At 39.2% G+C, this 11,368-nt stretch overlaps 1 protein-coding gene across 1 annotated transcript in view; it reads right to left on the minus strand.

Annotated features, from left to right (window-relative positions):
* The window catches only part of tbkbp1 (TBK1 binding protein 1), a 44,430-nt gene extending 36,652 nt beyond the window's left edge, over positions 1 to 7,778 (minus strand). The window contains exon 1 of the mRNA XM_087784107.1: positions 7,657 to 7,778. The gene's annotated coding sequence lies outside the window, so the exon portion shown is untranslated. The remainder of the gene's footprint in view (positions 1 to 7,656) is intronic.
* Positions 7,779 to 11,368: the final 3,590 nt, after the last annotated feature.

Raw genomic sequence — 11,368 nt, forward strand, 5'->3', positions numbered from 1 at the left:
AAGCCAAATTAGACGATTTTGTTTTGAAATTATGTTTCTCCTTAAACAGAACTGGAACGGCAAGTTTGTTCTTTGGATGTACTTTCATAAGGAATTGTGCTGACTACGCAGATGACACAACAGCTGGTACATTTATTTCCAAAGACTTATAAATAGGACAGAGGTCTTCAAATACATTAAAGAATATTTCCCAGCAGATGTTGCGGAGGCTATATTTCTCTTTATTCTCGCCTCAAAACAGGGGCTCAAGCTGAACACAATCGTGTTCTCCGGGTTGCCAGCCACATGAGTCACACTGATGTCTGAAACATCGGGACTTGTAGAGTTTTTAAGATTGGATTGCAAAAGGAGTTGTGAGCTGCTTTTCGCCTCTGATACTTGTAGTTTTGCCAGAAAATAACAGAACAAAACCAGTTGTTTGTTCTCTCTGTTCGTGAATTCTTGCTTTCTGATTATGGCTTGTGTTTGAGTTCTGCCCTGATTCATTGTAAATTTCCGACATTGTTATTTAAGTCTTGAACTGCATATCTACCCAGTCGTCACTCATTTATGGACTATTGTTAATTAATTATGTTCTTTTTCAGTTAAAGTGCAATCAATGTGTTGATTTAAGTGTGTCTTGAATAGATCTTGGACTCTATTGTACTTTTCAATATGAAAATCTTTTTTTTATCGTGCTGCGATCAGAGGGATTTTTCATCATTTGGAAATGAGTTAATAAGGTTTCACGATACAGTGGATTCCTTCTTTAAGGCCACTAGATGGCATGGTCAGCTGTTTAATGAAACCTCATAAGCTCACGGTAGAAATTAATATATTAAGATAATAGAACAGCGAGTTTCATCTTTGAAATTGAGGACACTGTTTCATGAAACCATCAGTGGTGTGTTCAGGAAAAGCGTCATCACTATTTAAAGGTTTATAAACTGATATATCTTCAATTCTAAATATGCATCAAGGGTTTTGTTGTGAGAAAAATCTCACGTATCAAGAGACTAGTCTGTTAAAGCTTGGCTCATGGTGAGATTTACGGATCCCAATGTGGAGTCTCACTTTTTTCTGTATTCAAGAGAGTTCCTCTTTATTCGCTCACTCTTCATTTCACCTTTGTGCGCCACTTCATTAAAAGCGGCGTTCTCTTTATCTAATTGCATCTTGTTATCGATGTTGTGTCTTTCTCTTGGATCAATGAAGCATAACAAGCCGTGTGCCACAAGATAAGCCAACATTTCTAAAGGTCTTCCCGTCTTCTTTTTTCTTCGGCTGACGAAGAAAACCTGATGCAGCTTCTCAGTAAACACACCTTTAAATATGACTCCTTCCAAGACTGAGTTTCCAGTGTTATCAAAGAATTCTGAGTCAACCACGACAAGTGTTCCAACAGAACCCTGCTGGGACTTTCACTGAGCGTGTACGGATATTTTTAGGTTCCCTCAGGAATGATAGACAGTCCAACGACCAGCAAATAGGTTACCTGGTTTCCCAGAGACACAAAAAAGAAAGGAAGAACATCAAGTGAATGTTAAAAATCACCTTTTTATTGTTATTGTCTAAAAGGTGTGTTCCTCTTCGACGAATAAACATTTGCGTAAAAACATTTATTTTTATTTCATGCTCAGCATCATGACTCTTGATTCCATCTGTCCCTTTAAAACACGACCGGCTCCACAAAGGTGTTTAGAAAAAAAACAAAAAAAACAGGCTTGATCACGCTCTGATAGTTTCACTTCTGCTCCACATTTTGAATCTCTGTTCTGCCTCATGGATGACACAGTTTCCTGCAGAGGTACACGGTAACTGCATCCAGCAGTCGTTGAAGCGGCCAGGTGTTCATGAAAAATGAACCAACACTGGTGACCCTGTTATGTCGCCAACACAATAAACAACGCTCAAAACAAAACAACCGCTAACATCAGCGTATTTGCTCGGGGAGTGCCGTGAGTGGGATCACTTCTGGACGACCAAGACCTGCGTGCACGGGTCACTGAGTGGTCAAATGAAGCGGTGAACCAGCGATCGGACATACTGACACATTCCAACTACGGCATTAGGTTTACCACCACGGACATACTGGTCGCTCGTCTTCATGTCAATCAATCTCTCCGGCGTCATCAACCAGCAGGCCGTCTGTCAGGTTTTAAAAGCGAATTTCCGATGAAAGGAAACAGCTGGGCTGACTAATATCGCATCTTTTTTAATCAAGGCTAATGAAAAAAAATTCTCTAGCGCCGTGTGCTCAAGTGCCTTCCTCCCCTCTCAGTCTCTCGCTGTGTATCCACACTTCTCTTCACCCCTTGTGACCCTTAAAAAGCTGCATATGAATATTCCATCAGCCAGGCTGCCCAAGTGTTCTTCTACGCCGTCAGCTGATTCAATCTGTCTGCCCGTGGTTTGCATAAACCTCCATATCTACGTACCAACTGAACTCAAAGGGGAGCCATTAATGCCTTCAAAATGGTGGAAACATGTGGAATTCAAATGATTTTTTTTCATTATAAATTACAGATGGGTGAATGTCTGCATTGTTTCCAGGCAGGACTCCTCAGTGTGTGCTTGTGAGTGTGTATTTTTATTTTTTTTGCTGCCCACTACTGATGATACTGCAGAGTGAGATAAATGACCTCTCATCTGCTCAGTGGAAACCACAGAATCATCAGCTTCCCGAGAGAGGTACTAATGCAACTACAGGGGGCGCTGTACACGTGTGTAAAACATGTCATCTTTGTACCTTTTGCAGCCTCTTCCACCTGATCTTGCTCCCCTGTCACGACTATCTTCTTCATTTGCCACATCCCTGAAGTGCTTGTCTTCCTCTTCTCCACCTGCTACCACGGGTTACAAGACGCGTCGCCCAACATGTGTCCTGTGTGTGCTCCACAGTGTTCTCAGCTGCGGGTCTCAGCACGAGTATATGGCACAGTGTGACAGACAGAGCAACCAGTGAATCTAAATGCATGGTATGTTCTGTGTAATGAAGCCAGTCAGGTGTGGACGTGTCAGACTCAATCTCAAAGGGGGGCAAGAGAAAAAAAGATTCTGTAGAATTCCAAATCTTTTTTATTTTATTTATATTTTAAACATAAATCTTGAATTTCCACTATAGAAGGTGTTTTTCAACCAGTTAAATGTTGGCTTTATTTTCACAGGTTGGCCTACAATGTGTGACACCTTTCAGACCCTCATAATCAATGCAGTGCTCTATTAAGTGTTGTAAGACTGTCACAGTGCATTGTGGGACTTGTAGCGTGAGTGCTTTTTACAAAAATCGTTACAAAATTGTTCCCATGGGTACTTTGTTGTGATTAGCATCGCTTGGGTTTTATCTGATAACAGTTAATGGTACTTTTGAAACAGTGTTTTCTGAATGTGTAAGAATGAACACACATTTTGTTTTGGATAAAGGCGACAATTTGAGTTTCTTTAATAATAATATATCGTATATTTCAATTTATTTTCATTGTTATATGCTTTTTTTCCAGTACTGTTTTATTGCTAATGTTAGGGGCTGCAGAATGGCTGCCTTAGTGCTTGATTCTGTTTTTCTATTGAATATTCTGTGTCTTGTCTTCTTTCATTCTTTTATTATGTACTGACACCACAAAGAAAATGTTGTGTTTACAAAACTGGCAATAAAAGTATCTGATTCTGATCTTATAAAATATGACAAATGAAAATAGTTATATTCTGTTAGTATTATTTTAGGGGCTAATTTCTCTGTCCGTGAGACAATTTCTGTATTTTAGGTAAAATATTTTAAAGTAACATGAAACCAACACTGAAGGTATGCAAAGAAATGTGCGTTGCTTTTTGGTCTCATTACTACCATTTATGTCATAACCAAAATCAGATCCACCCCTGGATGTATAAATCAATCTCTTGGTACTTTCATGAGGAAATATCTGTCAGGACATTCAAAATGGTCTTCCAGGGAAAATAAAAAAAAGATAGCCTTTTAGTTGACATGCTTGATCTTAACCCTTGTGTTATCTCTGGGTCAAGGTCGCCCTTTTGCCCGAAAACAAATTTGTTTGTGTTATCCCTTGTGTTGTCTCTGGGTCAACACTACTGCATATGTATTTCAGGAAGCCAGGGAGGTCGTTCACCTTGACCCAGAGACAACACAAGGGATACCACAAACCCATTTGTTTTCGGGTCTTCTGGTCACCTTGACCCTGAGATAACACAGGGGTTAAGGAGGTCCACTTAAACATTGTAATGGCGCTTAATAATTTCCTTTTAAAATACATTTTTCAAGCAAGTTATTGTTAAGATGTTGATCCAGATGTCAGGGCTACTGCTTGGATGAGGAACAGCAGCTTTTTTCCCTTTTTTTCTGTTTTCCCGCCCCTGCAGATTTCATCCCTTCAATTTTTGTATTGATTTCACTAACAAGACTCCAGGTTACGAGATTCTTTATTTGTGAAACTCATGACAAGCCTGAGGTACGGTTTCTTTATATCAACAAAGTATCCAGCGAGAGTCTCACGACGCCAACAGAACGTCTGCAGACATCTAATAATCACCGATAATCTCTCCTAAGTGGGCTGACGCACATTAAAAACCCAGTACGATTGGTCGATGCCAGAACTACTGAAAAACTGACTTCCTATTCCAGGAAAACAAGAGCACTTGTATAACAAAGCACTTATATCGATTTGCTATTTACGTACCTTCTTAGCATCTATCTCTAATTCAATTACCATTCAGGGCAATTAGACCTAATCGTGCTGGAACACACTTAATAAAATACTTTTCCATTTACTCATTAATATCCCACCGGTGGCTGACGACGGTCATTAACCTGCAGTCGTCGAGTGTTCCCACGAAAACATTAACGCTCCGCTCTGAGAGGAAATTAAACCACGACGCGACTGTCCAGCTTTGCTTTTAAAAAATACAGAGACAAGAAAGAAAACAGCGGCTTTTAGCACTGATTAATAAATATCAAGCCACGCTCAAACAATGTTCCTGAAATGCCAGAGCTAATGAGAGTGCGGGGATGTGGAGGCAAAGTGGGAGGTGATAATGTTCCGTTGAGTATTTTGGTCTTTGTGATAAAACAAAACAAGCATCTCTGTCAAACGTCCAGGTCATGGTTTTCAAAGAGGTTCGTAAGTGATCTTTCACCAACAACACACACTTCACTTAAACAACATGTATAGAAAGATGCACATCTTTAAACATCAGCTTGAAAAACAATGTCCAAAACTCTCCCAAACCACCGGAGACCAGAACCCTCCTGCGACTCCCCCACGTGTCGTGGGACGCAGCGTCATCACAGGACCGCCTCAGACCCGGTTGATCGCTGACTGTGATCTCATTTTCAAAGTGTGAGGATGAAAACACGATTAATGAGAGTGGAAAATAAGTCCGGAGACCCAAGAGGCAGCCGTATATTAGCTGTGTGATTAACAGCAGAGGCTTAAGCTGTTACTCTGGAGTTTGAACTCTCCATGTTGTTGTTCCAGGAGGAGAGTCGTGAGTGAGTGGAGGGAAGAGTGCTTCCATGTAGAGGAGGTGATCGTGTGACCCCGTGTTAGTCAGCAGACATTGATAGATTTAAGCGTGGATCTAATTATCTGACCTGTCCGCTATGTAAAATTATGACCAGGATCATGAATAAAAGTTATTATCTCTCCATTTCCTCTCACCTCCCTGGTGCTGGGGACCATAAGCCTTGCGGAGAAATGTATTCTGGACGTGTCACCGAGGTTATTATATCATTAGAGAAGCGTGACCTGCAGGAGAGGAAATCCGGTCTGGATCATGAAGACATCTGACGCTTCTTGGCAGCAACAGGAGATAAAAATGATTTTTTACTTAGACAGAGTAAGTTGCCCCATAGCGTGATGTGTTCAAAGGTTGCTGGTCAGTTCATTACGGAGATGTTCTGGGATCTCCTGCATTTTAGAATAATCATTTTAGTCTGTTTTTTATTCCTCAAAGCAGAGTGGTAAAGGATTTAACTTTAATTTTTCGTAAGAGGACAAAGTGAATTACCAAACCGCTACTATCACGAAAAGATTAAACTGTTTATGAAATGAAAACAGTTATTTTCATTATCCCTTGTGTTATCTCAGGGTCAAGGTGACCCGAAGGCCTGAAAACAAATGTGTTTGTGGAATCCCTTGTGTCGCCTCTGGGTCAAGGTGAACGACCCCCCTGTCTTCCGAAAATACATATGCAGATATGGAGGTCGTTTAACTTGTCACAGAGGCAACAATGGATACCATATAGACATTTGTTTTTCGGGTCACCTTGACCGCGAGATAACACAAGGGTTATTTATCTGCATTACCACTTATATTGAGATGATATCTGTTTAACACAAGCAGTGAGGATGATATTATCACAGTATGGAAACAAATATTATCTCGTATTAAGTTTTCAACCAGGGAACAGCTCTCTGTTCTCCACAAGGAGCTGGAAGAGGATTCTGACGAGAAGAAGAGTCTGGGCCTCTTTGCTCCGGCCAATACCCTCATGACCCAACATTGATAAGTAAAGACAGTTTAGCATTTTCTTGTACTGTGGGAAGAATACTGAGTTTGATCTGCAGGTCCGTGGAGAACATACAAACTCCTCACAGAAACGATCTAGGTTCACTCCAAGAGTTGCCTGAAGCCCTGACCACGACCCCCACTGTGCTGCCGCAGTGGACACATGCATATTTAACATTTCCACACCATTTATCAAACAAGTCTGCTTCGCGTTTATCATGAAAACATATCAAAAGTTGCACAAAATTGACATGAACTTTTTTTATCATAGTCCCAAACGACAAAAGTCAACTTGTTAAAGACAATACAAAAATTTACAAATAAATAGTCTCCCAAACTGATAATATATCGTACATTGTATCGCATGTGGGAAGTGAAAATCAAACAAACGAAGAACAAATGAACTAAATGGATGAGCAGGGAAGCATGTGTTTGCTCCTCTTTGTCTTTGAACTGTGTCTCAAACACAGGTGACTGCGTGTGTCTCGACAGTGTTATGTCAGATTCAAGACGGAATTTTTAACATATCAATAATTAAATACGTCAGTCTGGCAATGATTGTTTAGTCTGACTCTTTTTTTTCCCATCAAGCAGACACACAGTCTTACATCAGCGCTTCTTAAACGCTAAACATTTCTAGTGAGTATTCAGTTCCATCAAATGTCAAATGAATATCCACACAAAGTCATTTTTCTCTCTGTTATTGTTAGATAACTCAAGACCAGACGCCCACTATCGTATCAATATTGCTACAAGCGAGTCCAATGTGTTGCCACAGTTGTGAAGACGCCTTTTTTAAAGTAATGCAACGATAGCTCGTGTTATTAAAGAACATAAACAAATGTCATAACACTAAGTCCCAGAGCGATGTGGACTCCAGCAGCGTGAAGTTAAAACCACCCTGCAGGTTCTGGTCCTGATGCTGCGTCTCCTTTAAGGTGATGTGCGCATCAGCGCTGTTTGGTTGTGATCACTTACGAGAATAATGATTAAAAATAATCCAGATTATCGTGTATCTGATGTGATGTGTCACGCCAACAACACGAGTCTGGTCGCGGCCAGTTCCCGAAACAAAACCACGGCGGAGTTCGCGCGGCATCGTGGGAAAAAAAAAAAAAAAAAGGGATTAAAAAAAGGAGGATTGATAATAACTCACGCTCTCTCGCGGATGGATCCGTCTGGAATCATGGGTGCAGGAAAGGTTGCAGCTTCTCGAGCAGGAAAGAAGAGGATGTGGTCCACAGACGGATGGGTTCTGGTGCTGCTGTTCTCTGGTGCTCCTGCAGCTCCTGCTGAAGCTGCTACTGAGCAGGGCTGAGCGGTGGAGTTCCGCTGGAGTGGGATGATGATGATGATGAGGAGGAGGATGAGGATGATGGTGTCGTGGGAATAGCAGCGTCAGTCTATGTGTTGTGCGTTAAAAATGGTCAAAATTCGAGTCACTGCCCTTCGCGACAGACGTCGCCAGTGTCGTGGGTTATTCATAATATATGTTGACACCCATTCATCTGAAGTTTTACTGGACGGAATAGTTTTTTCTGAAATAAAGTTCAAAATAAATAATTACCTTAGGAGCAACAGCCTGGAAGGATTTGTCTCCTCTGGTCCTGAACCTTGTTGGGGTGTAAGGCTGGATCAGATCACTGATGTAAGGAGGAGTCTGATGGATCTACTGACTCCTTCAAGAAACATCTTAAGACGTTTTTATTTGTACAGGCTTTTCCTTAATTTTCTGGAACTCCTGTTGTGTTATCAGTTGTATCTTCACCTTTAAAATATATACTTTATTGAATATTGTTTTGATTGTTTAAGCGCTTTGTGACCCTGGTCTGGAAAAGCGCTATACAAATAAAAATTACTTACTTACTTACTTAGTTTTCAGTCCGTTCGTAATATTTACTAAGATAATTAAATGAATGAAAGTGATGCACCTAATAATATTTGCTTTCTTCTTTATAGCTTCAAACCAATTGGTGTGTGTGTAAGTTTTAAATAAATCAATGGAAAAAGATATTGATACTATTTTTAAAGTATATTTTAACTTGAAAATTGTTTTGTTTGTTGACGTGGTACATTCTTCACAACGTGTTTGTAAGTGTTTCTAGAAGTCACTAGATTGTGAAAAGTGTGACACAATATCCTCTGAAATGTTGTTATCACTTGTGTGCAGGTCAAAACACTTATGATAAAGAATCAAGTTTCTACGCAGAGGAAATCATTAATCATTAATAGTAATCTATAGTTTAAGTTCATCTGTGCAACCGGATTATTTCAGAGGTGTGTGTCGGCTCTTGAAGTTGCTCCCAGTTAAGGTTTTACTCCCTTCAGAACAAGGATACTGAAAATGTGTCACTCCTGGGAGGGAACGACTTGTAAAACACACATCTCTCTCCTGCAGGGAGCAGACCTGCGAATATAAGGACTTTAGACTTCTTCGGAGAAATTACCATATTTTTTTTTCAAAACAAAACACCTTTAAGACGGTAATAATCAATAGCCTTATGGACCGATCTCTGGACCAGGGGTTAGGAACCGCTGAAGTGTAGCCGACCAATCACAAGCTGTTCTCTACTACATTCAGTGTCACCTATAAATACATCTACTTCCATGACAGAATGTTGTTTAAAAAAAAAAATGCAGGTTTAAAATGAAAACAATGGAACAAATCTTTATTTTTAAGTTTAACATCAAACATATTGATTTGATTAAAACATTTGAATCAAATTAATATTTTGACCTGGGTACTGTTGTTTGGGACAAATATATAATGATAAGTAGAAAATAGTTCACAAGAGTTAAATTAAAACAAAAATCTTGACATTTTCCATGTTTTCTTGATAATAACACGTCAATACATCAATACATTTTATTTTTATTTTTAGACATATGTTTCAGTATATTTTAGATGCCTCTGTGTTCTATCTCTTTGTAACATATTCTGGAGCTGCTGAACCGTGAATTTCTCTAAGGAGATGAATAAAGTATCTATCTATCTATCGATCTATCTAGATATGGCATTATAGTACATACATTATATATGACAAAAACAGTGCTCGTAGGCGTTCCCGGTTTTCTTTCACAACAGTTAGTACTTTATTGATACACTTGTTGGTAGAAAACAAGGCGGTTCTAATCGTCCATGTTAATGACCTCAGTGTTCAGGAAGAGTTGTTTATGATGGTTGCACTCATGGTCAGGAGTTTTCCAAACACGGTCACGTTCAAGTCCCACTGAACTTGATGTTGTGGTGGCTGTTCTAAGATGGCACTCACAGAATGTCGTCGTGTGACGCCCGATATGACCTGGTGTTTGTTGATGGAGTAGGAATCGGAGCTGACACCAGGCAGGAATGTCAGCTGACGGCGAGTGGAAAATAACAAGCGAGATACTCCAGTTAACTTCCAGGGCAGCTCTTTAAACTCTCACACATTATGCTATAGTAAACGTGTCTACAAATAAAGCGTTACGATGAAGTGTGACACATATGTTTGGTTAACAGACCATATATGCGTGTGTGTGTGTGTGTGGGGGGGGGGTGTGTTATGTGGGTGTCAGTGTTTATTATTAAATACACGAAGGTGTGTGTGTATATCATAAAGTCAGGAGATGAACATGTAAATATGCAGGTGTGTGTTTATGAAAATATTAAATATTATATTGGTGTCAAGGTTCGTATGTGTTTTTGTTTTAGATGAATATCATTCAGGTTTTGTTGTATACAAGTGTAAAGGAAAAAGTTTTTCTTGTGTTTATATATAAGGTTTCAAACTACAGCTATATGTGTAATATTTGAGATTGTTTGACACAAAATTAAAATAAATAAATAAAGTTTGTTTACTCTGTAAGTCCTAATGAACAAATATTGCTTATTCTAACTGATGTGTTTGTCTCTTTATTTTTCTTTATTTTTTGTTTTTCATTCTGGGGTAATGACACCGTTTTGACACTTATGCAAGAGGAGATTTGACCGAGACACTTTGTTCCCTGACAAAGGCATTTCTATTCAGACCCATTCCGGGCTGGCAGGCACGTCAGGTTTTCAGTTAGGTAAACATCGATGGAAAAACGCCTGAAGCCCTTTTATTTTCCTCCTTTTTTTAATGTTGCTCAATGGCACAGGGGAAATTGAAAATAGGATGTTGATGTTATTACTTCATAGTACTTTCATAAAAACTTAATTTTAGTGTATTTCTGAACTGATATAAAGCTCTGTCATTGGTGTGAAAAATAGATTTGACGGTTATTTAAGATTGTTATTTTTCAGACCAACTTTGCATGTTTATTTTAGAAATTAATTTACCTTAAAAGAAAAGAAAGTTAGAATTATTAATAATGAATATTTGAACGAGAATCTACGTTGACAATTGTAAAAGAAGTGGGCATACATCTTCGAAAGCCAAGTGGAAAGTCAAAAACTTTTTTTTTTTAATATTAGTGTTTAAAGCAGCTCTATGCGATTTGAAGTCGAGCGACGCCAGTGGACTAAAGTGGAAGTTTTAAAACCAAACGAGAGACTACATTTCCCATGAGCACTCGCTAAACATCGTAAAAGTTGCCATGTCCCGGTTTGCAGCAGTTTGACGAATTTTGTGTTTCCAGACTGAAGGATGGATACCAATAAGGTAATGAATCAGATTGTGGACAATAAAATACCATATGCGTTATGACGGCTTTGTAAATAACATAACTTTAACTACAACCAGCGCGATATGTAGCATGTTCACACCATCCCCAAGAACTTTTACAGTAAAAAAAAAAAATCACACAAAACACCTCAAGTCACGGTATATGAGTCATTCAACTAGTTTTAAGTTGATGTGTCGCCACAAGTTTTATGAAAATATTTGAGTACAAAAATATTAAGGTAA

The sequence above is a fragment of the Callionymus lyra genome, chromosome 2 (assembly GCF_982586985.1).
Source record: "Callionymus lyra chromosome 2, fCalLyr1.hap1.1, whole genome shotgun sequence".
NCBI lineage: Eukaryota > Metazoa > Chordata > Actinopteri > Syngnathiformes > Callionymidae > Callionymus > Callionymus lyra.